Consider the following 12063-nt stretch of genomic DNA (forward strand, 5'->3'; position numbering starts at 1 on the left):
TTGATGTTTTTTACTAGTCTGCAATATGTGTAAATACAAACACAGAAATACAAAAAGCAACTTCTATAGATAAGAAAAACCTTCACTATTCTATTTTCTAATCATACTAACAAGTTAGGATTAATGTTTTGGGTTTTACACCTTTTACGTATCTTATGTTCCTCTACATACCAGAAGTGTTTCTAGACCTTTGACAATAACTGTTCCTTGAGAGAAGAGCAGCTGTTCAGTTAATAGTTTTAAGAATTAAGGTTTCTTAACTTTAATTACTGAAAGATAAAATGGACTGTATTAGCCACCTGAACCTGTTATATAGCTTTTGTACCGTTTTATACTCCTGAACTTCTGTTAAAGTCTATGACTATTTTTAATGTATTTAAAAGAATATCAGAAAACAAAACCAGATCACCAACTGCAATTATTCTAGATGTAATGGCCAGTAAGAGAGAGTGATATGCAGAAGGAATACTGTAACATCTTCCTAAAGATGAGAATAAAAAATTCTGAACTATTCAAACAACCTTTTAAATAGAAGTGGTCCAAAAGGAAAACCTGTATTTGTGATGTTTCAATCTAGTCCTAAGATACTGTATTTGGCATACAGAACATATATCTAAGATGCTTCTATGCCCAAATTCTAAACTGAGCATCTAAATATATAGGTATCTCTAACATAAACAATAAAAAGCACCTAAGATACTCAGAAGATTTCCTGAATGATTTGGGACTTAAGCTGCTAAATCTCACTGAAAGTAGAGGGGAAAAAAAAAAGTCACAAAATCAAATGCACCTGGTTTGAAAGTGGGAAATTTATGGATTTAAAGATTGATGACAGTCTGCTTATCAGAAGAATATTCCTAAGATTTTTATTTTTAATAATATGCTGTTACTTTTCTCCAGTTCAGTTGTATATGCTTCAGTGAGCATTCATTTCCCCTCTTTACTTTATGTTTTCTTATGGTGCTCTTCTTAAATTAATATCATGAGTGGAAATCATGGAAAAATGAACTATTTCAATTTCTATTATAAAACTTTACAGTTTTGTTTTTTGTTTTTTTTTTTTTTTCTTAAAGCACATGTGTGATTTTCAGTCTTTCTTAGAATTGTCATGAGCTCTTAAGGGAATTATATGACTCAAATATTAAAACATTTTTTCATTGTCATAGTATTCCATCTGGACAAAACTGATACAGATTAATAGCAGGGAGAAATTGATATATATGAGAATATTTAATTAGGCTGGTAAGTTTATTAACTAATTTCTTTGAACAAACTGTTTTAGTAAACTGTATGGATTAAACTTTTAAATATCTACAGTAGTATATCTCATAAGAGAGCTGTCTTTGTTGTTGTTACTTTGTTTGACTTTCAAGATCTTTCCTGTTGTCTGCGTTTGACAAATTCCTCTTAATTTGCTGTGATTCTAATGCAGTTCCGACTGATGGTTAGAAGCTTTTCCATCCAAGCTTTTCCCCTTAACTAAACAAGCCAGAGTGTTGAGTTTTCATGCTTTCCAGCAGAGTGAAATTTTTTCATCACCTTCTCTTGTGTAATTCTTCCATAGGGAAATATGGGTATCATTGGTGAATCTGATAGCTCCCGTGTGTAACAGATTTGCATTGCTTGTTCAAGTTTCAGGCATCGACGCATTCTTTGGGAATTAAACATCTGCTTATTTCAGTGGGTACTTTGAAGTGTGCAACACAAAAAGACATGTATAAGGCAATAAAAATGCATATGGCAAGAGAAGATACATTTGAAAATAATTTAAAAGGTAATTAAACTAGTTTTAATGCTTTGTTTAATGCTGTAAGGACCTTCAACACTGCAAACAGTAGCTTGTTCAGAATCACTTTTATGATACTGATATGTATGTCATTAATGAAGAGAAACCTTTTAATTTGACCTTCTGTATCTCTACTTTGGTAACAGACTGTATGTCTTTTCATCAGGGCCAGTGCTGTAGTGAGTGGGATGCAGGTGTTTTCCTATCTGTAGCCCAGAACGATGCTCTGAAATAGCAGCTAGAATGTACACATATAGAAAAATACAATACTGACGTACTGTATTTGTCCTCTAACTAGAAAAAAAGTAATTTTCCCTAAGAATGAAAGGGTTATGGAATTCCCATTACAACTGAAAGAATAATTTGAATACAGAACTATGAAGACTTAGAGAATGAAATGATACTTTGTTCTTAGAATCAGGGTGCATTGTGTATTCTCATTGGGAGTTTGATTTTTACATCTGTTCTTGGAACAGAGCATGAATTTACTGAAATGGGAGTTTGCCATGTGGAACAGCTGCAGATAGAAGACCTTGATGTAGCAAAAATCTTTCATCCCACTTTGTCAGGTTTAAAGAGTGTTAGTAGATGATATGCTTAGGCAGTTGTGCAGTTCTTGTGCGTACGTGTTTAAGGACAAATGTTCTAATGATTGTTAAAGAAAAAATTGATAGCAATTAATAAATATTTGTATTGCATCCTGGACCTCTTCTGTATCCGCATGAACCATATGGTCAGTGCAATCAGTCTCAACTGGCAGTTCAAGCACCTTTCAGAGTTCACAAAATTCATCATGTTTTTGTTGGACAATAGGAAGAGATGAGCACATGTCGAACTCCCAACAGTCATATTGGCAACTGGATGTTGTAAAGCACTGTTTCTATAAGTTTTTTCTCTTCTGTGAGACACATGCCTTATCTAGTTTGAACTTGTAATTGTGGAGAGTGGGACTAGCACGCGTGCTTGGTAAGGGGCAAGGGGAGGCCATGTTGCAGGAGACTACTGGGAGTACAGTAAATGAGGTCTGAAGCAGCCCTGCTTGTGCATCTTCCATTTTTACCCACCTCAAGAGGCAGTCCTGAAGTCATGGGATTTTTTTTTTTTAGCTTAGTTGACAACTGGAGGAAAAAATATAGGAATGGTTATACTTTCAAATTCTGTAATTCCATTTTCATTTGGATTTCTATATTATACTCACTGTCTCTTGGTGAAAATTTGCCTGGGGATGTAAACTGGCAGAGTTCTCCCATGTGGTTAGGTAACAAACAAGATACCTTGGATGTTGTTTGTGCTATTTTAAAGGTGTGACTTCAGTATTTATTTTAGTGAATGGTTTAACATGACCTTATTTTAAGGATAGGGTAGGTCAACAGTAGGGAAACTTCATATTTAGCTTCTCCATATGCTGTTGTGTTTTAGTTGTTTTTTTTCCTTGTTGTCTTCTTGAGAAATTAGGCTGAATGGTGAGAATGCTTTTAGTTGTTATTTACACAAAACAAATCAAGTACACAGTCAACACTGACACGTTGGCATTTAACAGGGTGTTTCATAATGCAGGCTTTAAAAAAAGAAGTTTAGGTTTTGTCTGAACAACTTTAGTTCAAAGACCTTAAGTCACACTGGTGTTTTTGGGATTGGGTTTTGGTTGGTTTTGGTGGGGGTTTTGTGTGAATCCTTCTACACTTTTTTTTTTCTTTTTAGTCCTTTCATTTTATTATGATTACCCATTTAGGACTGGAAAATGCTGGAGGAATGAGTGGCTAAACCTTCTGAGGAGAGAGGAGGATTGCACTGCTAAATTTCTCTTCTGAAAGAAGCCATTAAGACTGTTGTGTATGCACTGGAATGCTTGTGTTGGCAATGAACTCTAATGTACTCTTTATGAATTTGAGTATGTTGGATGAGATATTCCTTTTGTCCGTTGTTCCTGTCTTTCATCTCTCCTTCACGAAGCAAGCAGTATAAAACCTGAATAAGTTTTCTAACAACAGAGAGTGAAAGAATGGACTCTCAAATGCGTGGTAAACAAACCATCATTCCCATTTAACCAAATTAGAGCTGGTTGTACGTATCCATCCAAAGAGCACTACTCTGGTTACTATCCCAGAGTTTTCAGATTTAATAGGACAATCTACTTTTGATGCATCCATCTTGTTCTGATGAATTTTGAGCTTGGTGATCTTGCTTGGTTTTATGGGTAAACACTTCCATTCTTACACTTAGTTGATTAAAAAAATGATACCAGTATTGGTCAACTTTGTTTAAAATCGGTCATGAGACCAGAAGGATTGAATTCCCTTTTAGTGGAAGTCCAGTTTGGATAGATGTTCATATACTGTCAGGTTTTATCATGACTCTCTCTCATTGGAGTAACTGTAATCAAGGCATAGCCCTTGCTGTCAATAAAAGCAGAAGAAAGGGATCAAACAGGCTGGACTTCAGAACAGCTCCGAGCATGGCATGTGATACATACGCTTAACCGTAAGCTAAAAATCTAAAAAGATAAGAATATAATTTCCCTGGTTTTGTTATGTGGCTTGTTATCTAGGCTTTTGTAGTCTGACCTAGGTGTTTTAAAATACTAGCTACTCCATTTCATGTGTTCCCCTCATCTTGTATCACAGTGACACTTTTACAGAGGGCTTTCAACATGTAAGTAAAGTAAACCCAGAAAATTATTCACTATTGAATAGCGTTGAATAAATAAAACATTTAATTGACGTCACAGTATTGCAAGGTTAGTTTCATCAAAAATAATCCATTGTGTTAAGCTGACAACATAACGTAGAGCTACAAGAGTTTAAAGAAGGAAGAAAGCTGTGCTTAAAATTTAGGATACTTTCCATGTCAAGGGTAATCAACAGACCTCCTGTGGTGAAAATTATTGGCTTATAAGCATAGCTGTAGCATGTATCTAGATTATACTTGCATCGTTGCACACATCATTAGCTGGAAATGCTGCCATTTTTACTTTCATGTTTACTTTAGAAAAGCTGGGGTGAACTTGAAATACCACATTAGGTAGCTCCAAGCTGCTGTTAAGCAACTATGTTTTAATATAGGTATCGCATTGCATTATTATTACATCACCTGCCTATTCAGCAGTGCTTTTACAACTCGTGCTTCCCTTCAGCAGTGTGGTTCTTTCTGTTAGCTCAGATGAAATAGCCTGTGTGCCTAAAGCATTGTGGCTGTGATACTTTTCAAAACTCAGGCCAGTAAGCCGAAATTCTGGCCAAGACATCTGTCATGTGGACTACACATGCCAAGGGTACAATCAGCTCGGCCATATTCAAATGCTCAAGACAGGGCTAGTAAACAACAAATAAGTAAAAGCCTTTATTTCTTTACATAACATTAATAACAACTCTGCAGGTTGGCTGCTTTTCCCTTTTTTTTATTGGAAAACCTCATGCTTTGTCTGTCTAGTTTTAGGTATTTCTTTTTCTCTGTACCAAAAAACACCCCCAAACCACTTCTGTGCATTCTCTTTTGACACTCCTGCCCCTTGAAATTACAGGAAGAGGTTGCATAGCTTTGCTGTCACATACCTGTTTTATCCTTTCAAGTCTTTTTAGATATGAACCATGAAGAAAAATGGTTTCTAAACCTCGGTATGAAATGGTGAAAAGCCCAAGACGTCTGTAGGTCTTGTACTTGTCACCTAGGTATTGTAACTTTTTTGGTAGTACCCAATCTTGCATGCTTTTTATTATTTGGTCTGAAATTTTCTGTAATCTCATTTGATTTCATTTAATTAGAATCAATTAATCAGAATCAAAACTAAATTATTTTGTCTGAATAGTAAACTTCACCTGCATAAACCCAGTACTTTCTAAGTTATCCATGCTCTTTTTCCTAATAGTCCTCTAAAATAAAACCACTTCAAGTCTGATATTATGGTATAAGAATTCAATAAATAACGAATAGTTTTTAAATTTAAATATAGAGTCTTTTAACATCCTCCCCTGGTGAAATAGTGCAAGAACATACTATGTGATATGCACACTAAACATGGCTGTATTCAATAACACCCAATTCATGCTTTCATAATTTAACATTCAGAAGATAGAGGCTCTCGAGAAGGCTTCTTGTCAAAGTACTTAAATTATTGATTAATTTTCACAATCTCAACACTTATTTTGCAGTGTTTTTTATTTACAGATTTTCCCCCAGATTATTGCATTTAGCAGATACTTACCTTCTTCAATCATCTGTTACTTTTGCAGTAGAAAATTCTTTCAGCTTGAAAAATATATGCATATGCAAATTGAAAAGTCTTTACAAAATTCAATTGCTTTCAAATATCTGCAAAATGGAGTGTTTTAATGCAACTCTGTCACAGTCTGTATTTCAAACATCATGACAGACGTTTCCATTGATGTTTACAAAAATTCATCTTCAGCACATGCTTAAGTTTTTGAGTACTGCAATAAATCTGTGTTTATTACCATAGTTGTTGTTCACGCAGTATCATTCCTTCAAGCATCTCCATGCACCAGAGAAGTCACTGGCAAAACTTCTATAATCTATTTATCCCCCTTAAACATTTTCTGAAAAACATGTTTGTATTAATCTTATTATTTGGGGGAGGATAAATTAATTTAATGGTAAAAAGAAATACAGAATAAAATAAAGCTTTGTATTTAGTGATAGTTTTAAGTGTCTATCAAGATGCTATAGTCTGTATTCATAGTATTTCAGGTTTTATTTGCTTTCTGCTGAGCATCTTAGGCCAGATTTTCTAACAATTTCCCTTTGAAAAACTTTGATTACTAAAAAAATATGATTTTCTAGTTCCATTTCTATCTTTTGAAGTTGTGAAATTTACACTCCTGCTTCAGGTTATGATGAAGATACATTTTTCCAGTCAGAGCAATAAGGTATAAGCCACAATACTGTACACATAAAATGCATGTCCAGAGACTTAAATTACACACTAACTGAATTCACCTGTGATTCATTTGATTGAAGCAAATATCCATTAAAATAAAATTAGTATTCCATTTCATCTTGTTTGAAATCCTTATTCCAATTAATATCCTTGAAAGAGTTTGAGGAAGAAGAAAGAAAGAAAGGAGAAATTGCATAGCTATGTATCCAAAGTTAAATGTTGAAGCTTAAGAGAATGTATACATTTTAAACTTCTGTCAGCATAGAGGACTGAAAAAACTGTGGAATGCATTTCTTTTTCTCAGAAAACTGAGAGACTAATATAAATCTGTTTTCGGTTAACATAAAGCTTGGGGAAACATAGTTACAGGCTTAGCATGTCACTCTGCCTGCTTCTCCCCAAGCCACACATTTTTAATTCACAGGTAATTAGCTGTCTAATCAAACAGGGTTAATTCTTTCATTTATATGTGTACACAGTTATTTCCCAAACATAAGAGAAGTATCATTTCTTAGAACAACCAGTAATGTGAGTGAAACAAAAATATTTCTGGAAGCTTTAAATAAGCTACCATCTTTTTCTGTAGGACTGGAAGAGAGAAACCCAATTCATCTTCCTTTGCATTTGGCAAGATCCCTTCAGATGGTTGAAGTAAGAGTTGGGCTATGACCTTGAATTTCAGTAGAGAGAAGTGAGAAATGTAGTTGCTGGCACAGCAGCTGAGATAGCTTTTTCTTGAGGCTGCTAATAATTCTTGAATTTCTTGATTTGGCACCTAAGTGGGAGCTTAGGAAGCAATGCTGTGCTAGCGTTTATTCTCATGTCTCACTAGCAAGAATACTTAAAGCTGGAAAAGAAAACTTAAATTTTTATCACCACCTTTTCTTGTGCCCACACATGTTTCTGAAGCTGTGTCTTGTCATTATAGGTTAGCAAGGCACCTTGTTTGTATAGCACATCTCCACTGGTAGAGATGACTCAAATCCATTCTATATAAAATACAAACTTCCATGAAGAAAGTTGATCTGTTAATGGAAGAAACTGCCTCCTGCTTCTTAATTCTAAAGGAAAAATAAAGTTATGTGACCTGCAGAAAGCCATTACTCGATACGTGTTGTCTGAACCTGAATACAAGATGAAGAGGTTTATTCTGAAAATTGGATAAATATAAAAGGGTAAAGTCCTTCCCCTGCAAAGGAATATTCCATCAATTTATAAGAATTGGGTTTTTCCCCCTTGCTTTGCAAAACCTGCCAGTGGAAAAAAACGGATTGTATAACCTTTATATTACAAAGTATTTGTAGAAAAAAAAACCTTAAAAAGTGTGGGTGCAAATATTGTTGATATATATTGCATCTGTCTTGAAGATAACATATGCAAATATTCTGCGATGAAACTCTGCTTTTAAGTTAACTTGGAAATGAGTTAGGGTGGTGGTTGTTATTGTTGTTTTTAGCTCCCTTAGGCAAGAAGGAATTTGTGAAGTGCGTAATACAGACATCTGAAATCTCTCATTTAAATTCTCATCCTTGCCAGTGTCTTAAGTACACTGAAAGCAGTAGCATTTCCAATCTAATCCTATCTACAGACATTCTCCCAGAAGATCTGCTGGAAAAACTCTTGCTAGGAGAAGAAATAAACTCTGGACTATTGAGTCATTTAAATAAAAACAAATGGCAACTATATAAAAATGCTAACTACCAAAACATTAATCTGTCAGTACTCTAGGTTAATCTAAATAAAAAGAATAAACCAACCCACCTGTTTCCTCTGTCCCTTACTCTGCAAAGCAAGCTGTTCCTGCTATCTCAAATAGGAAGACGGGAAGTGAGGCAAAAATGTGTGGATTCTGTACTGTTATGAAAACTGAGGTATCTAAGTTTAGACAGTCAGGTAAACTGTTATATATGAGGTATGTTAAATAGATAAGTATTCTGGTTCTTATCCTGTACCCATTACTGCAGTGTTTAGGAGTGAATGAATCGTTTGACTTTGAAACATGTTCCTTGAAGTTAGTCCAGTGCAGACAGGGGTGAACTCTTGAAGCAACCTGCCAACAGTATCTAATAAGAAGCAGATTTGTATAAAGTGTATTCAGAGAGATCTCCAGAAGGTTATAATGAAACATCTTTTGGGCTGTATTTGTGCCTTATCAGCCACTTTGTTAGATACCAAACTGTAGTTTTTACAAGAGTTACACTGTTGAAGAAGGCTAGTGTCAGAAGCCTAGAGTAATAACTTGACTCCTACTTGAATCAGCATACCAATTTGAGGTCAAACTCCAGGCTGCTTAAGATAGTTATGATGTCCCAATGATATCTTGTTAATTGCATTATTAAAATACAAAAGATATATGACAGAGGAATGCAAAAGTCAGAGATTATCTCTGGAATTATGTCTGAAGGGTAAGCCTCTGCTTTAACTTAATCTTTACACGGCCTTTGTCATTTAAACAACTAAAAATTATGGTTTGTCTGTTTTGCAGTCTGGATTATTATGGTGGATGTCATGGGAGACTATTATCAGTAAACAGTTGGGGAAAGCATTTTTGCCTGTCATCGAGCTTGTTGAAAGAACAGAGAGAGGGATGCGTTATTGCCTTTAAACACAGTTTCTTTTAAGTCTTCTGAAGTTGCAACTCGTGAAAGCAGTACAGATGTTGGAAACTTAAAAAGCAAGTATCTATGAATTTCTTCAAAATTTGTAAGAAAAAGGAATTTTGATCAACAGTATTGGAGACATTTTAGATACTCTTTCTTGCTGTTCGCAGCTCTTTCCTGTGTGGCATCTCAGGTTTACGATGTCATTTAGATACATAGCTATGATGAGGAAAAAGTGAGATCTGAAGGGATTATAATTTTGGAAGACTTATACAGGGATACTATTCCAGTAAATAAGTAAGTTTGTTGTTTTGATTGGGGTTTTTTTCACCCTTAAATCTTGATATTATTCAAGGAAGTTTAATCCACAGTAGCCAATTTAGAGACAAAAAAGCATTAAGACCATCTTTCTTCAGTTTCTTCTTATTCTTTTCAATTGCTTACCTTTAAGATACAGTTTCTGGTATAGTCTAGAGCAGAATGTTGTTAAAAGGATATTTATATATTTTAATATATTTTAAATATATATAAATATATATTTGCCTTGATAGGCACTCAGTGTATGAAAATAGACACACACCATAAAATATAGAATAGTGCAGAAAACAAATTTCTGATGTGTGCTATTTAATGTAATGTTATGGCTGTTGGACAAGGAAAACTTACTTCAGGCTGTGATATAACTATATATAAGATTTTATAGTTTATACCTCACCATGATATTATCAGAATAACTTCTAAATAGGGTTTGTTGTTATCTGAAACTAAGATTCTGGCCACTTCTAAAAGTTACACATTCATAATTTGTCTTACGTGTACTTAATTATGCCCTAGACCGATTTCAGTAGGAATACTGGGGTTGAATGAAATTTGAAATTTCCCTTGTGTGTTACATTAGAATATATTTTGGATAATTAGTTTAAATAAACAGATAAATGTTACAACTGCCTACACTCTCTTTCCCAACAGTTCTCTGTTCTGTTCAGTTATGGCAATTTCAGTTACAAGTGATTGCTGCATATTTGGTTATGCGTAGCCATCCATTCTTCCCTCTTCTCTTTGTGTTCTTAATTTTGCACATAAAGAAGCAACTTGAAGAACAGTAGCTAGGGATAATTAGACTTAAAGTGATCACTTGTCACCTCTTGCTGCCTTATGCCCTGAAAATCAGAAATTTTATATTAAAGTTGTCCAACATGAATGCAAAGGAAAAATTATTAGTAGTAATTTTAAGTTCACACCAAGTCCCCACCCCCTTATCTCGGAAGTTTTTTACTTTGAGTTGCAGAAAATAGAAGCAAGCTCCTGATGTTTGATATGCTTTTATTTACACTATGCTTTTTTTCTTGTTTTTGCAGGATGGAATCAGATCATTTTTAAATAACCAGCTTTTTTCTATTTCTGTACAGGTTCCCCCCCACACTTTTTTCTTTTTTCCCTTCAAATTAAAATTGGACCTGTGAGAAATTCAAAGGTAGAAGCTTGTTATTTTGTCCTCTTACAACTAAAAAAAAAACCAACCTCAAGGCTTTTGGTTTCTTTGAATTTGTAAACCATAGAGGACCATATTCTTGCATAAAGGAATAAAGAGAAAAGAGGAAAAGAAACAAAGAGCAGAGCTAACTGTTTATGCTATAAAATAAATTTCTAGTTTGCCAAGATTTGTAGGGGTTGTAAGTGCTTTGAGAAAGACTTACGAATTATTGAGTAATGAAAATACAGCCAGAGGCATTCAAGATTTTTGGTGTCTTTAAGGCCACTCTGGCTAGGATGGGACCTTTTCCCAGTGTCTCAGCCTGTACCACAGTCCAAACGTGAACTCCCATTTTCATTATGCATTTATTGAAAATTATGGGTATTGGCGCCACAGTATATTATGAATGTCCATGTGCATTGAACCAGAGGAGGGAATTTGAAGACCAGCACTATGAGAACATTTTTTGATAGTAGACATCATAATAGACGTTTCTCTTAAGTATCTCTGATTAATACTGAATCTGCAATTTCAGTAAGGGGAATGTTATGTTATTAGAATCATTTTGGTGTTTAAAATTAATTGATGACAGACATAAAGCAATACATGCAGTTAGGTACCTGAGGAATAAAGCCAATGAAAAATGGTCTCATTCATTATGCCTTTTTTATTCTTATTTTTAGCTATCACCATTACTGGGAATTTTCTTCTCTCTAGGGTTCTGTCATCTTTAGTAGATGTCTAATAGAATCTTAGAAACCTGGGCTTAAAGGGTATGGGGATGTCATTCATGGTCACGTAAAGGCAGAGAACTTCTGACAGATCTCTGTCTGACCTGCTCTGGAAGACCTCTCAGATTTGGAGATTTTATAATGTTCCTAGGCAATACATTTGGGTGGTCTTTTGTCCTTCCATTTGAAGGATTTTTCTGAGGTCCAGTCTAATGCTTTTTAGCAGAAGTTCAAGCCTATTACTGTTTGTTCTGTTCATCATGGAAACATTACTGCTTTCTTTGTAACTTGTTTTTACAGCTTATTTAAATTTATCTTTTCCTCCACACAATATGCCTTTGTGGAGGCTAACTTTTCCAGTCTTACCTCAAAAGTGATGCTTTTCAGATCTTGCATTCTGGGTCTACAAAGTTTAAGTTTAACTCATGAGAGTGGTTTTACAAAAGAGTTTATATCACTTTTGGGGCAAAAGATAAAGACTGATTCATTCTTGTTAGTTGCTGTTGGTTGCATCTGTGCAGATTTGCTATGTGGCTCTTACACTTGCTTTCCAATTTGAGGTGTGCTAACTTTGCAAC

The 12063-nt window shown here is 34.7% G+C and overlaps 1 protein-coding gene across 1 annotated transcript in view; it reads left to right on the forward strand.

Annotated features, from left to right (window-relative positions):
• The window catches only part of NRG3 (neuregulin 3), a 411246-nt gene that overhangs the window by 167024 nt on the left and 232159 nt on the right, over positions 1–12063 (forward strand).

The sequence above is a fragment of the Balearica regulorum genome, chromosome 7 (assembly GCF_011004875.1).
Source record: "Balearica regulorum gibbericeps isolate bBalReg1 chromosome 7, bBalReg1.pri, whole genome shotgun sequence".
In the NCBI taxonomy this organism is placed as follows: domain Eukaryota; kingdom Metazoa; phylum Chordata; class Aves; order Gruiformes; family Gruidae; genus Balearica; species Balearica regulorum.